General features: G+C 56.1%; 1 protein-coding gene across 5 annotated transcripts in view; it reads left to right on the forward strand.

The window, feature by feature from the left end:
• The window catches only part of LOC116942482 (ELKS/Rab6-interacting/CAST family member 1-like), a 100,776-nt gene extending 81,949 nt beyond the window's left edge, over positions 1–18,827 (forward strand). For 4 of the 5 annotated variants that reach the window (XR_004402790.2, XR_004402791.2, XR_004402792.2 and 1 more), the window contains 2 exons: positions 3,101–3,361; positions 14,846–18,827. The gene's annotated coding sequence lies outside the window, so the exon portion shown is untranslated. The remainder of the gene's footprint in view (positions 1–3,100; positions 3,362–14,845) is intronic. The other variant, XM_032954472.2, reaches the window with a different exon arrangement.
• Positions 18,828–18,861: the final 34 nt, after the last annotated feature.

Here is an 18,861-nt window from a genome sequence, read left to right on the forward strand (position 1 = left end):
TGAGGTTCAAAACAAATATTTTCTCAATTATTTAAAGAATATTTTGGCGAAAAAAAGCACGTTAACAGGAGCACGAATTGAAACGTTAGAGCGATTTTAATTGAACCGTGGTCTTCTGTATTCATTACCCTCGCCTCTTCGGTGTCACTATCCATCATTATTATTATTAAACGTCTTACGAACTTCATTTTCCACCAGTTCAATCCAACTCAATGTTTACCTGCAACGCCCGCAACCCCGTTTAGCCAGTTACCCAGCTAGTTCCGTCACGCAGCAGCGATGTGTGTGTGTTGAACTTCCTTCGCACCGTACGTAGCCAACCGTGCTAATGGGAGGTGCGGGTTAGGGTGCGGTAGAGAAGGAGCCCAGCCAGCAGCCAGCCAGGGAACTGGAGGCGGAGATTCTTTGTAGCGGTGGGGCGATCGCTCGCGTGGCCGTTCGGATGGAACAACCCCGCACGTGGCTTTTCGCTCCTTGCCCGGAAGGGGAGGGGGGCGGTGGGGGGGGGCGGTGGGGGGGGGGGCGTGTTGATGCAAGTCCCCATTTCTCAGGAGGGGGTATAGGCGGTCCATGTACGGTTGTGGCGGGGGGGGGGGTAACCGTGGTGTTTAGGGGGGGTGGTGATTCTGCGTGCCGACAGAAAGGCGATAGAGGTCGCGGAAGGGACCCCATCCCCATGCCCCTTTGAAGTGAGGAGCCGAGCCCATCAGGACTCAAAACAATACCTTACCTACTGCTGGCGCAGCTATGCGGGCTATGCGCGGGGCTCACCTTACAGCGCACGCCGGGCCCCCTCTACCCATCCCCCCTCGCCCCCCCTCCCCTTGCCCGCCCCCCCCCCTTGCCCGCCCCCCCCCCCCCCAATTGTCACAAACAGCAGCCCGAAGGTTACAGTACGGCAGTAGAGAAAGTAGGAGCGTGGTAGTGCGGAGGGAGAGAGTGGAGTCGGCGGGACACACTGATGGCCACTTCGCGTCACCGCCTCCAGCCGCGAGAGGCCGCGATGTTTCTCCGCGATCTTCCGAGTGCAGCAGCGGCTGTTGAATGGAATCGCGATTTACGAAACGCGACGATTCGTGAAATCACCGGCAGAGGATGAAGGTGGTGGTGGGGGAGGGTGGGGGGAGGGCGGGGGGGGTGATTCCCCCAGTGCTCCCCGGGGGTGCCCCCCCCCAACCCTTACAGCTCCCTCACCCCATCAAAGCGGCAGCACTGGAGATGGGGATGGGGGCGGGGAAGCCATCACCAGCGAAGCTATTTCCCTACAACCAACAATTACCGCTCAGGTGCCCTCTCCGTTCGGACGGCCTCCTCTCCCCTCGCCATGCAACCCCGCAATTACCGGTGCCAATTACTGCGGCCCAGTCTCGGACCCCGGGCGCCGCGCTCGCAAGCGGCTCCCGATCTCCCCCCCCCTCCTCCACTATGACCCCCCCTCCCTCCCCCCAGCATTGGTTCCAGCAAGCCCGACCCGATACAAGGAGGGACGTCTGGACCGCGCCGCGCGTGTGTACTTTCAATGTATGCGACGGTCACGCGTCGAGCTATGGGGGGGAGGGGGGGGATCTCTCGTCTCCAGGCGGCGTCGGGCAGCTCGGCAGCAGCGGGTCCAGCGAGCGAGCCAGGGCCCTGCTGCCGATGAGACGCTGCGTGTCCACACCGCTGCAGAGTCTGTGGCCGATTATATCGGACTCACTTCCGGAAGGAAGGCCGTGTGGCTGGTGGGATGTGAAAAAAAACAGATACTTTGTGTACGTAGAGAGAACAAATCCGGGACGTTTAGATGTTAAGTTTGCTTTGAACATTCTCCACAACGACTCCTTAATCATAGCTGTGGGCGTCCTGGCGAACCTTTCAATAAAGTTCCAGCCTTTATCCGTAGCGCAATAATAACGATTCAACACGTGTTTTGTGTGTGACCAGAGTGAGAACTCGAGAGAGCAGCACACAGAGTCTCTTTGCAAGGGTAACGTGGAGGCATCCGCCTGGCAGTAGGGGGGCGATGATTGCCGTTGTGTGGTCTAGCCTAGGGGTACCCCCAGTAGCAGCTGTCCCTGGGCATGAGTCTGCCAGTAGGGGGGCGATTATCCCTGCTGCGTGTGTGCGTGTGATCCCAAGTGAGGAACGTGCGGCGTCGTTCTAGACAATTAGGAAAACTTGGTCCATGATGCCGGCACACAGTAGACCACTCTTTGCGAATGACGCCACGGGATCTCGAACGTCCGTTGTGAGTGAAGCAGACGGAGCGAAGTAGTAGTAGTAGTGTTATAGTTATCACTCACTGCTGTAATAATCAGGGCGGTCGCTGGGTGCGAACCCGGAATCTCTGCAACGACCACATGGAGCTCTCCCCCTGCTTTTGTGAGAAATCTTCCGATGTGTCCCGATTGTGTGTAGCTCAGAGGTGGCAACCCTCCCCCAACTCCCTCCGCCACCACCCTTTGACCCCCCCCCCTCCATGCCCCCCCCCCCCGCGACTCTGATCCCCTCCGTGAATGCGAACCCAGAATGTTCTCGGGTCTCCCTGCAGCTGTGGTGCGATAATGATGACGATGATGATGGTGGTGAGAGGCAAATTTACCACCAAGTACATTAATCACCAGCGCTTAGCCCTGGGTCATGTGGCAATGGGTGGATTCATCGATCTGTTCTCGAATCGCGGTGTGACGAACCGGGGATGTTTACCGGACACCGGTAAAGAGGTAAAGGTGCAGCCCTGCAAGTGCTTGCTCACGCCACTGTTGGCGAGCCCTTCTATAGAAGGGGGGGGAATATTTTGCCCACACTTGCACACTGGGCAGATGTCTTGAAAGAGGTGGGGAGTGCCCACACTTTACCCCACCACGCACGACTTGCCGATGTACCGTCTCGTACCCATGTATAGTGCCGTGGGGTCACGAACGAGGCCGTGTGACTGTAACGAACGTGCCCACTGCTTTAACTACCCCCATGGGATTCGCGACTCGGAGTCGTCACAATCTGTGATCATGAACATCACGACGCGATGTTGGGGGGGGAGGCGATGTGCCCCTCCCCCCCGTTTGACCCCTATGACCCCTCTCCTGTGTCCCCCCCACTGCCCCATCCCGCCGACCCCTAGATGAGCCACGTGAATCGACTCCACCTACAACCTCCTCCCCATGACCCCGCTCCCCAGCCAGCGCCCAGCCCCGCCATTCTGCAGGGACCCCCCCCCCCCATCCCAGAATTGAGCCGCCCCCCGAAAATCCCCTCCTGCCGTCTGACGATGGGGGGGGGGCGATGTACCCCCCACGAGCCTCACCCCCACACGCTCGAGCCCGCTCCTCTTTGGCGGCCGGGACCCCCGGCAGATGCGAGGATCGAGCGCAGCGCGGCGCAGGTATCTCCCCACTCCCCTCTCCCACAACACCGCGCCCGGCCACCTTTGTCTTCCCTGTGCTGATGTTTAAACACCGCACCTAGGGCAGGCCCCACATAATCGCCGCTGATGTTAGCCGTTGTTGGGTGTCCAACTCGGGTGAGCGGGGTGTGTGGCGCTGCGCCTTAACCACTTCGTCACGTGACCCGTGGGCGCCGTGTCAGGGTGCAGCTCCCGTGTCAATCCGCGCCGTGCCGCTCGTGGAGGTCAGTTGACCATACTTCACCTCGCTGGTCAGCCTGGGTCTACGTCTCGTTTAACGCTGGGGTTGAGCTACCCCCCCCCCCCCCCCCATCGTTTAACTCGAGGAGAGCGATGGGGAGCTGAGGTGATGGGGGTGAAGGGGTGAGAGTCGTGGCGAGAGGGGAGAAGTGCTAAGGAGGGCAGGGAGTGACGCGGGGGGTGGAGGGGAGGGGGGTAACGGGGGGGTGGAGGGGAGGGGCCGGGTGCCCAGGGTTGTGGGGGAGGGGGAGAGTTCAGATCCCGCTCAGGTCAAAATGTCGACGGCAGCTGTTGGAGCTGCGAGCTCGGGGATCTGTCAGGGTCAGGGAGCCGGACACGTGGGCGTGGAGGGCGGGGGGGGTGGACACGGGGGGTGGAGGACGGGGGGTGGAGGGCGGGGGGGACACGGGGGGGGGGGGGGGGTCTGGGTGCCAGTGCAAGAGGGGAAGGAGGTTTCGACTGGAAGAAGGAGACACTGCGACTGCCAACTCGCACGCACACACAAAGACAAAGATCCCCTGTATAGCCATACCAGAGTGATGGGGCAAGTGTTGTTAGCGAGCACCTATGAAGGCACCACACACACACATCCACATAGACACCACACACATATCCACATAGACACCATACACACGCACACACACATCGACACCGTACACACACGCACATCCACGAAGACACTATACACACACACACATCCACATAGACACCACACACATCCACATAGACACCAAACACACACACATCCACATAGACACCACACACCACATCCACATAGACACCACACACACACATCCACATAGACACCATACACACACATCCACATAGACCCCAAACACACACACATCCACATAGACACCACACACCACATCCACATAGACACCACACACCACATCCACATAGACACCACACACATCCACATAGACACCAAACACACACACATCCACATAGACACCATACACACACATCCACATAGACACCATACACACACGCACATCCACATAGACACCATACACACGTCACCCACCACACACGCAAACAAACACGCCCGCACACACACACACGTCTCACACTCGCTCTACACACATCACGCACACAGGCACACGTTTCACACTCCCACTACACACATCACGCACACAGACACACGTCTCACACTCGCACTACACACATCACACACACACGTCTCACACTCGCACTACACACATCACGCACACACACACACGTCTCACACTCGCTCTACACAACACACACACACGTCTCACACTCGCTCTACACATCACGCACACACACACGTCTCACACTCGCTCTACACATCACGCACACACACACACACGTCTCACACTCGCACTACACACATCACACACACAGACACACGTCTCACACTCGCTCTACACATCACGCACACACACACGTCTCACACTCGCTCTACACACATCACGCACACACACACACGTCTCACACTCGCTCTACACACCTCACGCACACAGACACACGTCTCACACTCGCTCTACACACTCACACGTCTCACACTCGCTCTACACACATCACGCACACAGACACACGTCTCACACTCGCTCTACACATCACGCACACACACACACACGTCTCACACTCGCACTACACACTCACACGTCTCACACTCGCTCTACACACATCACGCACACACACACACGTCTCACACTCGCACTACACACTCACACGTCTCACACTCGCTCTACACACATCACGCACACACACACACGTCTCACACTCGCACTACACACTCACACGTCTCACACTCGCTCTACACACATCACGCACACACGTCTCACACTTGCTCTACACATCACGCACACAGACACACATCTCACACTCGCTCTACACACTCACACGTCTCACACTCGCTCTACACACATCACGCACACACACACGTCTCACACTCGCTCTACACATCACGCACACACACACACGTCTCACACTCGCTCTACACACATCACACACACACACACGTCTCACACTCGCTCTACACACATCACAAACATACACACACGTCTCACACTCGCTCTACACACATCACACACACACACGTCTCACACTCGCTCTACACACATCACACACACACGTCTCACACTCGCTCTACACATCACACACACACGTCTCACACTCGCTCTACACACATCACACACACACACGTCTCACACTCGCTCTACACACATCACAAACATACACACACGTCTCACACTCGCTCTACACACATCACACACACACACACGTCTCACACTCGCTCTACACACATCACACACACACACGTCTCACACTCGCTCTACACATCACACACACACACGTCTCACACTCGCTCTACACACATCACACACACACACACGTCTCACACTCGCTCTACACATCACACACACACACACGTCTCACACTCGCTCTACACACATCACACACACACACGTCTCACACTCGCTCTACACACATCACACACACACACACGTCTCACACACACATCACACACACGCGCGCGCTGTCGGGGCAAGTGTTGTTCGCGAGTAGCAACCCACGAAGGCCGGGGCGCCACACGTAGGGGGTCGTGTGGCTAGCACCGCGCCCGGCCGCCTTTGTCTCTCTGGCGCTGACGTGTACGGGGCGCACCAGGTTCTCATTTCTAAGGCTGAGTTTGGGGGATCGCGTGTTGGCAGCTCGTACCCCTCACAAGACGTACTGGGCAGTGTGGAAGAGTAGGCCGAGTACTCTGTACAGGAGCCCTGGAGTGGAGGCCAGCACGGGCAAGTACTTGCGGGGCTGCCCCTTTATCTGCATACCGTACAACAGCACGAACGACAGGCAACCTCAACATATTCGTCAATGACACCACCGTACTCTAAGTGCAAACCAATGTAATAGGCAACGTTTTGGGCAATGTCCCTTCTTCATAAAGAAGAGATGGAAGATTCCAGAGAGATTGCCTGAATGACGACTACGATGACGATGGTGATGGTAGTTGCGGACCGATGCCGGGTGGCCAGACTCTGCACTCAGCTCGGGCTGGTGGCAGAGAGGGGGGGAGGGGCTGGGGGAGGGGCTGGGGGAAGGGCTGGGGGAGGGGCCGGGGGAGGGGCTGGGGGCTGCGTCGGCCCGTGCACTCGCGCTGCAATTCGCGCCCCGATGCTGGAATTTGCATCACAAAAAGAGAGACAATGGATGAGACATCTTAATCCCTGTGGGTCTACCCCCCCCCCCCTAACTACCCTGCCCCCTCCTCCTGATCCCCCGTCTCTCTCTGCTTCCACCGCGCACACATAGCCCCCCCCCCGACCCCCCACATCCCCCCTCCCCCCGTGTTTGTCCCGCGAGCTGAGTGCCGCCTCATTTACCAGGACAAACAGGGGGGGGGGGGTGCTCGCCCCCCCATCCCCCACATCCCCCAGCCCCACCCCCCAACTCCACCCCCACACCCCCCACCCAACTGCGCTGCCTCTCAGTGAGCTATACAGCCCCCCGCCCCCTCCTTGTCAACCCATAATAACCCCCATCGCGCAATGGGGGCTATGTGACCATACTTCACCACGCTGGTTGGTGCGGGTTGCAGTGCGGAGAGACACAGGAGCGATTTAGATTTGGCTCGCCACTGATATGAGCCGTGGCCAGGAATCTAACTCAGATAGTCCTCTTCAGAGCGTGGAGGTGCGCGCATGTGTCTGTGTGTGTCTGTGTGTGTCTGTGTGTGTGTATCTATGTGTGTGTGTGTGTGTCTGTGTGTGTGTCTGTGTGTGTCTGTGTGTGTATGTGTCTGTGTGTGTCTGTGTGTGTCTCTGTGTGTGTATCTGTGTGTGTGTCTGTGTGTGTCTGTGTGTGTGTGTCTGTGTGTGTGTCTGTGTGTGTCTGTGTGTGTGTTTGTGTGTGTTTGTGTGTGTGTCTGTGTGTGTCTCTGTGTGTGTCTGTGTGTGTGTCTGTGTGTCTCTGTGTGTATATATGTGTCTGTGTGTGTCTGTGTGTGTCTGTGTGTGTGTTTGTGTGCGTGTCTGTGTGTGTCTCTGTGTGTGTCTGTGTGTGTCTGTGTGTCTGTGTTTGTGTGTTTCGTAGTTTCGTTTATTTGGTATAGCCCTGTGAGCCATTCGGTTCTTGAATCGGGTGCAACCGCAACAAACAAAAAAAACATGAACAAGAAAACATCTTAAGGTGACTTTGTGCATGTGCAAACAGAAAATCCAGGAAAAAACATCAAAATATTCTTGAAATAGCACCGTACACCAACGCTTGTGTGTCTCTGTGTGTGTCTCTGTGTATGTCTGTGTGTGTCTTTGTGTGTGTATGTGTGTGTCTCTGTGTGTGTGTCTGTGTGTCTCTGTGTGTGTCTGTGTGTGTCTCTGTGTGTATATCTGTGTGTGTGTCTGTGTGTCTCTGTGTGGGTCTGTGTGTCTCTGTGTGTGTCTGTGTGTGTGTCTGTGTGTGTATCTGTAACAACTACAGGGGCATCTCACTCCTCAGTGTGCCGGGAAAGGTCCTGGCAAGGATTATTCAGCATCGCCTTGCCAGGCATGCTGAGGAGAGGCTTGCGGAGCCCCAATGCGGTTTCAGGAAAGGGCGGTCCTGCACAGATGCCATATTTTCTGTCCGTCTGCTACAGCAGAGGTGTAGGGAATTCCAACAAGACCTACATCTCTGCTTTATTGACCTGGTCAAGGCCTATGATACCATCAGTAGGCCTGGGCTCTGGGTCGTTCTTCGTGCTTTTGGAGTACCTGACCCTCTGCTCACGATCATTAAGGACCTTCATGATGGTGAGCGGGCCCGGGTAAAACTACGTGGCCGGGAGTCAGAGCCATTCCCTGTACACCTTGGGGTGCGACAGGGATGTCCTCTGGCTCCCACATTATTTAACATCTATTTTGACCACGTAGTTCGTGAAGCCTTCAATAGCTGTACCGGGGGAATCTCCATATGGTACAGATATAATGGGAGGCTAATCGATGCCCGGGTGCGGTCAAGGGATGGCTCCCTATTGCTCAACCACGTTATGTATGCTGATGACTTGGTAATAGCTGCTCAGTCAGAGGAGGAGTTGGAGACGCTGCTGCTGAGACTGGAGCGTGTCACTAAGAGGTGGGGCCTTACCATCAGCCCCACCAAAACTAAGCACCTGCCTGGGTATTTTGTACCATCGGACACTCCACCCCCACAACTCCCAATCGGTGATGGGGCAGTTGTGGAGAGAGTGGAGAGTTTCCCATACCTGGGCAGTGTGCTTATGACTGGCTCCAGTTTAACAGCAGAGGTCTCACTCCGAATCAGTCGAGCGGCAATATCTTTTCATCGGTTGCGTAACGCTGTGTGGAAGCTACCTGGTCTGTCGCTCCGCACTAAGCTTCAGGTCTTCTCGGCCACGGTCATTCCCTCCCTTCTCTACGCTTGCGAAACGTGGACCCCCCTAATGGAACATCTTCGCCGGTTAGAAACATTTAGGCTGACCTGCCTACGATCCATCCTGGGTTTAACCAGACTGGATTGTGTGAGGAGCTCACAAATCCTTGAAAGATCTGGGCAGGGTCCCATCGGTGAGCTCCTCCGGCAGGCAAGGCTGCGATGGCTGGGTCATGTAGCCCGCATGCCCAGCCACCGCATGCCGAAACAGCTTTTGTTTGGCCGGATTGAGGGGGCTAAGCGGGCGCGGCACGGGCTAGAGAAGAGATGGAGTGATGTGGTACAGGAGGACGTGGAGCTGAGTGGACTTGCCGATGACTGGTACCAGCGGTGTCAAGATCGGCCTCTGTGGAGGAGGCTCGTGAAGGATGCTACTGGGCAGTTGGAGGCAGTCGCCCTCCAACAACAACGGAGGGCGGAGGAGCGACGCTCACAACAGCGAGCGGAGCGCCGGGTGGCTAAAGCACAGCAGGTTGGCACAGTAGGGGGCACAGGTGGTGCATCAGCCAGTCATCTCAGTCAGTCGACCCGTGGCACCTGGGTCTGCCCCGTGACCTCCTGCCAGCGGGCGTTCGACACTTCACGTGGCCTCAGGGTGCACATAGCCTGGCACAAGCGTCGTGGTGACGTCACCGCCACTTAGTGGCGAATGGCGGTTGTTGTTGTTGTTGTATCTGTGTGTGTCTGTGTGAGTCTGTGTTTGTGTGTGTCTCTGTGTGTGTCTCTGTGTGTGTCTGTGTGTGTCTCTGTGTATGTCTGTGTGTGTCTCTGTGTGTGTCTCTGTGTGTGTCTGTGTGTGTCTGTGTGTGTCTCTGTGTGTGTCTGTGTGTGTCTGTGTGTCTGTGTTTGTGTGTCTCTGTGTGTGTCTGTGTGTGTCTCTGTGTGTGTCTGTTTGTGTGTCTGTGTGTGTCTGTGTGTCGCTGTGTGTGTCTGTGTGTGTCTCTGTGTGTGTGTCTCTGTGTGTGTCTCTGTGTATGTCTGTGTGTCTCTGTGTATGTCTGTGTCTCTGTGTGTGTCTGTGTGTGTCTCTGTGTGTGTCTGTGTGTGTGTCTGTGTGTGTCTCTGTGTGTGTCTGTGTGTGTGCGCGTTAATGATGGGAGCGGTAGTGAGCGGTTAGCGTGCTGTGCTACGATCCCGGCGACACGAGTGCGATTCCCGCTCACAGCCAACACCAGCTACGATTATCTGAACCGATCCTGGGCCTACCTAGGTCGACTCAGCCTCAAATGAATACCTGGTGTAGCGGTGTGTAAATATCGCCACTAGGGATACATGTGCTGGCCACCCACGCCCTCGTGTGCCGTTAATAGCACTTACCCCAAAAGTCTGTTGATGCTATACGGGTGATCTTTGTCTTAATGATGGGGATAATGGTGACCGTAATCATCGTGATGATGATAACGATGATGAGTCTTAATTCGATGAAGTTGACCCCGTGATGTTCATGATAATTATTGTTGTCATGATGATGATGAATCTGATGAGGCTGGTGATCGTGGCAGTGCCGATGATAACCGTGATGCTGACAACGATGACCTCGATGCTCATCATGCTGATGATGGTGACGACCATGAAAATGACGATGATGTCGGTCCCCCCCCTCTCCCATCCCTGCCGCTGCCACCGCTGCTGCTGCTATTACCGCGTAATGGCAGCTTTCGAAGCAAACCCCCCGAGCAGGGCCTGTGATTTGGGTCTCTGTGAAAAGGGGAACAATTGAGGTGGGGGCTCCCCCCCTCCCTCACATCCCCACACAACTCCCATCCATCCCCTTACACTGGCCAAGAGGGGGGGGGGGGGCAGCCGTTCGTGGTTGCCGTGGCCACGCAGAAAGCATTCTGGGAATTCGCGGGGCGCGAAGGTAACCCAATCTGAGACCAACTTGACCTCTGACCTGTCGTTTAAAAAATAGAGAAAAAACCCCATCGTGAGCAGGAGAGGAGGAGCGGAGGGCGCGGGAAGCAAGCGGAGCAATTTGTGCCGCCGATCCCCCCACCCCCACCCCCCCCCCCCCAAGAACGATCGCGCACGCGAGGCAGCGGAGCGACACGGTTGGAGCCACCGCGTCGTCTAAACAGTCTCCATTCGTGTTGTGAGCCCTCCTCCACCCGACGCCGCCAATTAAATAAAGTTTGTCGCGTGAACAAAACGTGGGCTGATTTATGGCCCGCTTCAGCACCACCCGGTAGGGTTAAAGGGCGATCCACAAGCGTTGAACAATTGGGTAGTCCGACGTTTCGCATCCACACACGTTTAACAATAGGGGATTTTCCGATGGCTCGCTGATAGTTACAACCAGAACGATCACGCAAGTTGCCAGATTTGTTGCCAGAATTCTCACTCCCCATTTTCTTCAATTAATTCCGCCCAATGGAATTTTTTTCATTTTCTGGTAAAAAAAATTATTGGTCATATATTTTGTTTATTTTTAACCATAATTTTGGGGATGTTTGGCCAATACCGGGTCACCTTTCTCAACCCCCGCAGGTTATGGGCGCTCCCAGCTCACCGCGAATCGCCCGACGGGCGAGGTCCCGCGTCAACACCCCGAGCGGTGTTCGAGATTCCTGGCAGACACAAAGAGGACAAAGATCCCCCGTGTAGCCTCGAGCAGACTGCTAGGGCAAGGGCTGTTGGCTGGCGCCGGGTACTGGTTTGAGGCTGAGTTGACCTAGGGGATGCCCAGAACCGGCTCAAATAATCGTCACTGATCAAGATCACCAGTATAGCCTTTACAGACTGTTGAGGCAAGTGCTGTTAGCGAGCACCTATCAAGGCCGGAACGGCACACGAGGGGGTGGGTGGCGAGCACTACGCCTGACCGCCTTTGTCTCCCTAGTGGCGATGTTTACACACCGCACCAGGTACTCATTTGAGGTTGAGTCGACATAGGGGATGTCCAGGACCGGTATCAACTCGTCACTGGTGTTGGCCGTGCACAGGAATCGAACTTGGTTCGCCGGGTTCATATCGCAGCGCACTAACCACTACACCACTGCTCCCCCACGCACGCACGGAAACACACACCGACAAACACACGCACACACATAGACAAACACGTACCCACACACACCCATAGACAACACGCGCGCACACACAAAGACAAACACGTGCACACACGCACACACGTGCACACACACACACTACATTATAGACAAACACGTGCACACACGCACCCACGTGCACACACACATAGACAAACACGTGCGCACACGCACACACACACACGTGCAAACACACAGACAAACACGGGCAGACACTCACACGTGCACATGTGCACACACACACACACATAGACAAACACGCACACGTAAAACACACGCGTCGAAAAACACGTGCACACACGCGCGCGCGCACATCGCCAATTCGCTAACAGCTTCCTGCCACGGCTGCCGCTCTAATGGCTGTTGTTGCCGCTGCTGTTGCCACGGGAGATTTATTGGAGCTGGAATTTTGCACCAAACTTCCTGAGCACTTTTACGGGGAGAGGAGAAAAGGGGGTGGGGGGGGCGACCTGGGGCGGGCAGTGGGGTGGAGGGGGGCGGGAGTCAAGGGGCTATCGTCTGTTACCGGTTTCGACATTCAGTGTCTCATCAGCAGAGCCGGGCTTGCTTGAAGCAATGTTGGCGAACTGCCCAGATGTTTCGTGGCGAGGACTCTCCCTATCTGTTAGATATGGGGCCTCGTTAGCTGGAAAGCCAATAGTAGTAGTCTGATGGACTAAAGAGGGCAGTTTTGTCGTGGACACAGAATGGATTTCCGATTATATTTTCTTCAACAGATAATGCCACACAACAACGCATAGTGAGATTGCGAACTGCAAAAGACAAAGACCCCCCCCCCCCCCCATGGCCTTCACAGACTGTTGGGGCAAGTGATGCTAGCGAGTAGCAACTATGAAAGCCGGTAAGGCACACGAGGGTTTGTTTGGCCAACAACCACAGCCAGCCGCCTTTGTCTTCCCAGTGATAATATGTTTTCTTTACGTGTGTAACGCATCACATGTTGTATTTACACATCGTACCAGATACTCGATTTAGGTTGAGTCAACCTAGGCTATGCGCAGGTCGTAGCGTAGCGCGCGGTTGGCTACGTAGGGTGCGAAAGAAGTTCAACATACATACACTAGCGCTCTGAACATTGTAAGATCTCACTGAGACGAAGGCCATCTCTGAGACTAAGGAGACTCGGGGAAGCAACCCAAGTTATTTCGACCAGCAAGCCAAATATATTTCCGCGCATAAAACAAACAGACAGACAAGAGGGGCTTACAAATGTAAAATGCGACTCCCAGCAGTAGAATGTAAATAATTTACAAAAATCAGAATGGATGATCCACGGTCCTATTGCGCAAGGCGCCACGGTGTCTAGGAGATGTTCACTACCTCGCCGGGTATACGGGAGGCCATGGGTTCGATCCCGACCCTGACGCCTGCTCTATGTTTGGAGTGTGCGAGTCTCTCTCTCCGTGGTCGCGTGGGATTTTCTCCGGGTCCTCCGATTTTCCCCTCCACGTTTAGAATCAACATCACCACGCGTTTAGAGTCTTTGGCTGCTATAAATGTCCACACGATAAGCCGATTCGTTGAGCTGTCATTTGTGGCCAGGTCGCTTCTTAAAAAAAGAGCTACATAGCTCAGCGGGCCTTACCTGGTGAAATAAAAAATAGTTTATTTTTTGTAACGAGCCAGAGATTCACCAACTCAGGGGCATCGCCACCCTCCCACGTGTTTGACCGATCGGCTCACACACGCTGCACGTGCCTGTTGATAGGAGGATTGGTTGGGGGGGGTGGGGAACCGGGACACATCATGGGTCGAAGAGGAATCAAATCGACCTCACAATAACAGGAGGTGAACTCCGCGTTAATGCTTGAGGCGGTGACGTGGCCTAGCGGTCGCGCGTTCTCTGTGTTCGTTGCAGAGGTTCGCGGTTCGAATCCAGCGGCCGCCCTGGTTAACACTGCGCTGCGTGGTGTTAACCACGGTAATACTACGACTGCGCGCACATCTGCTTCACCCAGTGCAGTATACGTTCGTGATCCCGTGAGGCACATTGTGTGCCAGCGTCAAAGTCCGGAAGGTTCACGAAAATTTGAAAAATTACACCGCAAAAATTGCTCCGTTTGGGATTACAAACAACAACAACAGCCGCCATTCGCCACTAAGTGGCGGTGACGTCACCACGGCAATTGTGCCAGGCTATGTGAACGTTGAGGCCACGTGAAGTGTTGAACGCCCGCTGGTAGGCGGTCACGGGGTAGACCCAGGTGCCACGGGTCGACTGACTGAGATGACGCTCACACACAGCAGCAGCCACAATCATTGCCCCGACTACTGCGAAAACCTGGCAGGATCCTCCTGAAAGAGAGTCATGAGACTCAGAGAGGCGTTCCTGGTTGAACAAGGAGATGGATGCACACGCACACACACACGTGCCGCGTGTGTGCCGCGTGTGCGTCCATCCATGATGCTACTGCTTTGGCAATGGTGCACAGACAACAAAAATAACAGCCACTCAACACTCTCCTTGTCAACAACCTGTCAACAACAATAACTCTACACGTTCCTTGTCAATAACACTCTGGCCTTAAAAAGAAAACGTATATAATAGGCGACGTTTCTGGCAATGGCCCTTGTTCACAACACAATGAGAGGCCAGGGAGGTATAGCGGACGCGAGTTGGAGAGAGCACTCTATACCATGGGGCCTGATGCGAATCCAACTTCTTCTTCTTTTTAAAATAATGCAATGAAATTGGGATCGTAAATCCATCTGTGCGGACCTCTTTCTCCTCCTCCCCCGTCCCTCTCTCCCTCAGCTCTCCAAGGAACAGAGTCCCTCCATCGGGACCCCGTCCAGGGGAACCTCTTCAAGCCCCGCTCCCGTCCTCCCCTCCGCATCGACCCCGCACGGACCCCCTCAGACCCCATCATACCCACTCGGACCCCGCTCTCACAGGGCCCCCCACCGACCCACCCACGGCCGCAAGCCTTGAGGGGGGACACAGCCCCCGCTCCCCCGACCCACCGCGAGTTGCTCCTCAGTCGAATGCAAAAGCAGACCACGGGAAACGAGACCCCTACTGCTCCACCAGATCCACCTGGAGCTCCACCAGATCCACGTGGAGCATCACCGGATCAATCTGGAGTTCCACCGCGTCCACATGGAGCTCTACCAGATCCATCTGGATCACCACGGGATCCACCACACACACCGGGTGCTAAACCACAGAGGCCCAGTCACTGTGAACCGGTGGAGCCTGAGCGCTTCACGGCTCCACCAACTCAACCACATTGCAAATACAGATGCATACACGTACATACAGGTATACACGCAAACAGATCGTAATCCACGTAAGCAGATAACCCACGAAAGCAAGATCATCACCCACGACACCAGATGATCACCCATGAAACCAGATCGTCACCCACAAAACCATATCATAACCCATGAAACCATATTATCACCTACGACACCAGATCATAACCCATGAAACCAGATCATCACCAACGACACCAAATCATCACCCACGCCAGAACTCACGCAACCAGATCACAGATCACGGACCAAAAAAAAACCAGAGCACAAACCTCACGAACGACCCACGACGGGTGGCCAGGTGGACATATCATCGTCTCGTTGATTCGTCCCATCGCTGGTGACGAGGAGGAACCGGACACGTGCGAGTTTTTTTGCGCCTACAGAAAAAAAATCAAAAATGGGACGGAAAATTGACGATTCTGCCGACGCGTGGCCATGCTGATGATTATGATGACGGTGAATTCCAGAGGAGGCGAAGCTGTTCCCGGGCCGGGCTCTCCCCTGCGCCTGGTGTCAATGTCGATATGTGTTTGTGTTTTATAAGATGTAACCCAGAAACATGCAACAACAACAGCAAACACGCGCACGCACACACACATAGCGGGGGTGGGAAGAGAGGGGCGACTATTCTCATCGATCCCGAACGGAGCTTCCCTTGTGAACAGAAACAGCTGCTCAACCGAATAGAGAAAGAAGAGACTGAGATGCACCCGGTTGGACTCTGGGCGCGGGTGCGTCTCGCGTCGCGCGAGTGAGGGAGCGGCCGAGTGTGCGCGCCGCGCTATTTGCATGGTCAGTAGCCGTACGTTGTGTATCGACGATGCAAGCAACCCCGACTCCCACGCCCTCCCCTCCCCCGCCCTCCCCACGGATGTGACCCCCCCCCCCCCACGTCCTACAAAACCCCGTTTGTATCAGGTGTCTCTTTAACACTGCGTTTTGTAAGCGCATGTTAAGATAGGGATGGAGATGCGTGGTGTGGGGGGTTAAGGTGGGGGGTGTGGGCAACTCAGAGGCGATGCCACTTTGACGTCGCCTTTGGTGCAACGCGGTCGGCTCCGTCGCTGCTGCCCAGGCGCTGAGCGGGGGGAGCCTCGCGGGGGGTGGCCCCCACGCCCGGTCCGCGCGGCGCCGAAGGGGCCACCGGGGCTGCGGGGGCTCTGGTGGCGAGGTCCGCGGTCCAGGCGGATCGCTGACCCCGGCAGTGGTCGTAGCAGATCGCCCGCACCCCCCTCGCCTCTACCCCACCCGCCCTGTCCACGGCCACGACGCCGCCGCCCCCCTCGAATGGGAAGAGTCGACACGAGCGACTGCAGGCGGCTGCCTTCTCGCTATGCACAGCGCCCGCCCGCTCCGGGGCACCCGGGCCTCTAACCGGACAACTTTTTGTCTGGAGCGGAGTCGGACTGAAACAAACTCGTGCCAAGTCGGTCGCGTGTTCCCCAACCCTCAATCTCAAATCTCTACCCTCGTACCCCCCCCGTACCACCCCCCCGTACCCCCCCCGTAGCCTCCCCCCGACACACAACCTCGTTGCCCCTCCCTCCGCAGGGGCCACCTGGCAGAACGGAGTGCGCGGAGCTCCGAGGCGACGGGGTCCGGGTGAGAACTGAACCGCGCGACCTCTCGGGGCCACCGTGCGCGTCCGGTCCGCCGTGTGTTCGCGTGTGTGTGTTTGTGTGCGTTATGTGTGTGTGTGCACGTGCGTGTGCTTGTGGAGAGCGGTGGTGCAGTGGTTAGCGCGCTGCGCTACGAACCCGGCGACCCAAGTTCGATTTCCGCTCACGGCCACCAATAGTGGTGAACATTTGAACCGGTCAAGAGCCTTTCTTAGGTCGACTCAGCCTTAAAAGAGTACCCGGTGCGGTGTGTAAACATCAGCACTGGGGGGACAAAGGCGGCCGGGCGTGGTGTTGGCCACCCACCCCCTCGTGTGCTGTGCCAGAATTCATAGGTGCTCGTTAACAGCACTTGCCCCGCACAGCCTGTTAAGGCTTTTCGGGGGATCTTTGTCTGTGTGCGTTGCTCGCAGCCCACGGTGCTCGCCCCCCCTCCCCGACCCCTCCCTTCCCCCCGATCATTCTCCATCCCCGCCCCTCGCCGTTGGTGATGACGGTGGTGGTCGTGGTGGAGATCGCAAATGCGTTTTCGCCAAAAAAAATCTGGATGAAAGTCGCCAGCAACAGTCGCGGCAGCCCGCGAGGGTCGGGCAGCACGAGAGGGCAGAGGAGGGACGCGGATTCGAGTCCCCGCGCTCTCAGCCACCGCTCCCTCCACCACCACCACCGCCACCACCACCGCCTCAAACTCACGGGGCGCGGGTCTGCCAGTGGTGATGTCGAATTGATCATCGTCATCATCATCACCCTCGTTATCATCATCACCCTCATCATCATCGTCGTCATCATCATCATCATCCTCGTCGTCATAATCGTTATCGTCGGGGATTTTATTCGTGGCCATGATGTTCGTGATGGTGATGCTGCTGATGATGATGGTGATGATGACCACCTCCACATGTGCCACTGACGCTCATAACCTCGGGCTTGTAGCGGTCACGTAACTGCCTTAGCGGTCACGTAACTACCTTACCGGTAGGGTAGCTGCCTTAGCGGTCATGTAACTGACTTGGCGGTCACGTAACTATCTTAGCGGTAACGTAATTACCTTACCGGTAGGGTAGCTGCCTTAGCGGTCACGTAACTGACTTGGCGGTCACGTAACTGCCTTAGCGGTCACGTAACTACCTTACCGGTAGGGTAGCTGCCTTAGCGGTCACGTAACTGACTTGGCGGTCACGTAACTATCTTAGCGGTAACGTAATTACCTTACCGGTAGGGTAGCTGCCTTAGCGGTCACGTAACTGACTTGGCGGTCACGTAACTGCCTTAGCGGTCACGTAACTACCTTACCGGTAGGGTAGCTGCCTTAGCGGTCACGTAACTGACTTGGCGGTCACGTAACTATCTTAGCGGTAACGTAATTACCTTACCGGTAGGGTAGCTGCCTTAGCGGTAACGTAACTGACTTGGCGGTCACGTAACTATCTTAGCGGTAACGTAATTACCTTACCGGTAGGGTAGCTGCCTTAGCGGTAACGTAACTGACTTGGCGGTCACGTAACTGAAACGACTGCATGGGTGTTCGCGGTTGTGCCGTGTAGCCTTGCGTTGCGTTCTCTCCAGTTCTTGGGCACGATGTCCGACGTTCCGCTGCCCGCTACGGGACCCTCTCCAACCAAACAATCCAGCGGCACAACCCCCCCCTCCCCCCCCGCAAACGCATCGGACGGAGATGAAGCGTCACGTTCGGTAGCTACGCGTTCACGACTCGGGTTGGAGTTCAGTAGCGGTGACGTCGTTGGGTCATCAATGTCACCCGGGTCAACACGGCCTGGGGGTCGGGTCGGGTCACGTCGGGTCGCACCACACCGTGGGATCCTCGCCCAGGTTCCACCATTAAAGGTTTGCCTCAAGCGACCGCGTCTCGCCCCCCCCCCCCCCCCCCCCGCGT

This window comes from Petromyzon marinus, chromosome 14 (genome assembly GCF_048934315.1).
Source record: "Petromyzon marinus isolate PM22_M1 ecotype Great Lakes invasive population chromosome 14, UKy_Petmar_22M1.pri1.0, whole genome shotgun sequence".
NCBI lineage: Eukaryota > Metazoa > Chordata > Hyperoartia > Petromyzontiformes > Petromyzontidae > Petromyzon > Petromyzon marinus.